This window comes from Morus notabilis, unplaced genomic scaffold, assembly GCF_000414095.1.
Source record: "Morus notabilis unplaced genomic scaffold, ASM41409v2 Scaffold1431, whole genome shotgun sequence".
NCBI classification, from domain to species: domain Eukaryota; kingdom Viridiplantae; phylum Streptophyta; class Magnoliopsida; order Rosales; family Moraceae; genus Morus; species Morus notabilis.
The window spans coordinates 44,305-47,742 of NW_010366357.1; positions in this window are offsets into that span (position 1 = coordinate 44,305).

Consider the following 3,438-nt stretch of genomic DNA (forward strand, 5'->3'; position numbering starts at 1 on the left):
TTTGGCTTAACTCTCACTAAGATAAGCGCCACTTGGAAGGAGAAAAAAGAAAAAATGTGACACCTCAAAAGGCTTTTTAACTCTTGTCAAATCAAGGTTAAATAATATCTCATCATTGTCTCCCACTAAAGTCCTCTTTCATCATATCAAGGTTGTACTGACAGTAATTTCTAAATCAGTTTACAGGACAAATATTTTCCGGCGGTTTTCAGTACACTGTTTTAAAACACAGTCCTACACTATATTCGATAGAAATTAATACCAGTTTAGATTTAAAATCGCGTAGATTATTCAGGTTGTTTTCTGACTATAAAATATGTCTTAAAATAACTTAAAATCTAAGTTCAACATATGTGTCTTAAACTCTCAGTAAAACATGGTAACCGACAGTGTCGATTTTTGAGCCCGGCGTTACGATTTTACCGAAAACGTGACTCACGTAACTCTGATTTTACTAATTGGCAATTAAGGATTTCTTTAAATGTTAGAGTGATTCTCAGAGCATTGCTAACACTGTACAGTACTCATGAATTCTTATGAACAGAATTACGAGTCATAATCGAATCAAAAATTTCTCCTGTCTTAATTCGCGATGAAGATTATCGACTAAGTCATAACATAAAATCTTCGACATAAAATTTTATATATAGAATTTTGGAATAATATTATTTATTCCATAAATCCTTAATTACAAAACATGTCATTATTTAGAAAATCTATGATTTAATTACTTAAATTACACTAATTAACATCAAGATTTTTTCCCGGTCATTACAATGTGGGTTTGAACTATATCTTGTCCAATGTGGGCCTAGATTTGCAACTACTAATGGGATGTTTGGTTGATGGGTTTAGAACCATGATTCATTATTTTAATTTTTGAAATTTAAATTTTTTGTGAGAGAAAAACATAGTAAATAATCAAAAACTATGATTTAGAACCAAGAACGAACTCTTAAAATAAACATCTCATAAGAAAGCCATTAAGAGGAGTCGGATTTGGAAGGTCTAATCCAATCGTCAATCAGCTCGGATGAAAATTTGGCTTTAATAGCTATCCCGTCGGAGGAGAATATAAGGAAGACGGTGTGGACAATGAACTAGGGGTGTAAGAAATGAGCCCGAACCGGACGAACCCATCCGAGCCGACCCTACCCTACCCGAATATAGTGGAATTTTTTTTTTTAAATTTTTTCTAATGCATTATGCCAAACCCGCACAGTGCAGGTCGGGTGTCGGGTTGGATTCGGTTGAACCCGAGGAAAGCCGATCCAGCCGAATCAATTTCCTAATTCATTTCTTCTTTCTTTGTCTGCGCCTCAGCCTCTCACATTTCCTTTCCTCCCTCGAGTCCTCGCCATTTCTGTCTTTTTCACTGCCTCAGCCTCTCTCTTTCTTCTTCGTTGATTGTTCTCTTTCTGTCTTCTTCACGAAAGCTGAAGCGCTTGAAGAAAGCAATTAAGGTTTCTCCAGATGCCCAACTCGAACAATCCAACAGTGTTCCTTTGATGGCCAAAGAGAATTTCCCCCATTCCAAAGCCCTAAATTTTGGTGAATTGGAATAGCAATTGTCATCTGGTTCGGGATTGGAGGAATTCGATGACGAAAATGTTTTGGATTCTGATTTTCCTGGTTTTGATGGTGAGAAAGATGGCTCCGGGGCTAAGAGAGCTTTGGATTTCAAGGCTTTGGGAGAGGAAGTTGATGAGAATGGCGAAGATCGAAGCAAGGGGATCTGAGAGGAAAGTGCAGATGTAACAATGGGGGAACTTGAGAAGAAACGACGTAGTCCTGATCCTCTCGAGGAAGAAGAAGACAATAAGAAGAAGAAGAAAAGGAAAAAGAGTACTGAGGGTAGTGGCGACGATGAGAAGAGCAAAGATACTTCTGCTAACAAACGGAGGTTTGGAGAAGGTACTGCATGCTTGTTGAATTCTGATTTGTTGTTTGCTATGCAATTCTCTTGACGTATTTTTCTGATTTTCTGATGTTATGAATTTGTAGGAAAGAAGAGATGCTTGTATGCGTTGTTGAATTAGGACCATAATGGAGTTTTTCAACAGCCCATTAGAGTCCAATGTCACCACAGCCCATTAGAGTCCAATAACACCACAGCCCGTTAGAGTCTAGAGAGAGCAAGCTTGTCACCTGAGTAACCCGAGTAACCCGAGCCTACGCGAGGTCACCCGACAGGTTACGGGTTTATGGGCTTATGAGGGTATTGCGGCCCAAAATTTTTCCAATCTGTACAGTGCGGCTCGGCCTAATTTTTCGGTCCAACCCGAGCCTACCCGGCCGAATTACACCCCTACAATGAACCCGTGGAAAGCCTCCGGACCCGATGGTTTTTCTGGTATGTTTTAGCCACATGTTCTCATCATTGAAACTATTATGTTTTATGTAGGCCTCGTTCGTTTCGCTAATTCGAGTTTAGAATTCGAGTTGAGATGTGATTTTATGCGAAAGCTTTTTACTGTAATAAAAAAGTTAGATGTGACTGTTTGTGAGAGCTTTTTACTTTAGCAAAACTTGAATTCTAAACTCGAATCAGCGAAACAAACAAGACCATAGTCAGGAAAACTACCATCGGTAACACAGTAGACTACTGCTGATAACATCATCCAACACGGTGAACTACCTTTAGTAACAAGGAATGATACCATTGGTAACACAAAAGACTACACAAATATGGAGATCGGTCGTCGAGTACCGTTGGTGACCCAGTATAATACATATTAGTGGTTTCTCGTATTTTTAGATTTTTCTGATGTGGCATTTATTTTAAAAGATTTGTTCCATTGAAAAACAAAAAAAAAAAAAAATCCATAGAAAAGGAAGAGGAAAAGACTAGAGTTAGGTAGAGTCGGTGCTTCCAAAATCAGAAATGGTATCTAGGGGGAAATTAATAAACGGTATTTATCATTTCAGTCTTTGTAGAAGTGGTACTTCTCTGGTTGACCCAAGGAAATGTACTTGATTTTTATTATTCTATACGGGTAAGTAAAGTACCGAAGACAATAAAGTTAAATGAGATAATGGCTTAGTTTGGTATTATTTTTCTCTCAAAATTAATTTCTGTTTATACGTAGTAGAAACTGATTTTAGTGTTTGATAAATCTCTTTAAAAGTGTTTTTTGAAGAATTTTTTAAGAATTTACAGCTAAAATCAGAAGCAGCTTAAAGATAACTTTAGCTTTTAGATTTTACGAGAATCAGCATAGTACAATTAATACAACTTTCATAATACTCATAATACCCCTAATAAAATTTAAAATTTACAATCTTCTCAATCTAAAATTCAGCCTTATAATATAATATAATATAATAGTAATATTGTAACAAATAATATCATAATTATATTAATAACAGTAATATTATTATTTTATCATATAATATGATATTGTAATAATATTATAATTATTTTAATAATATGATATT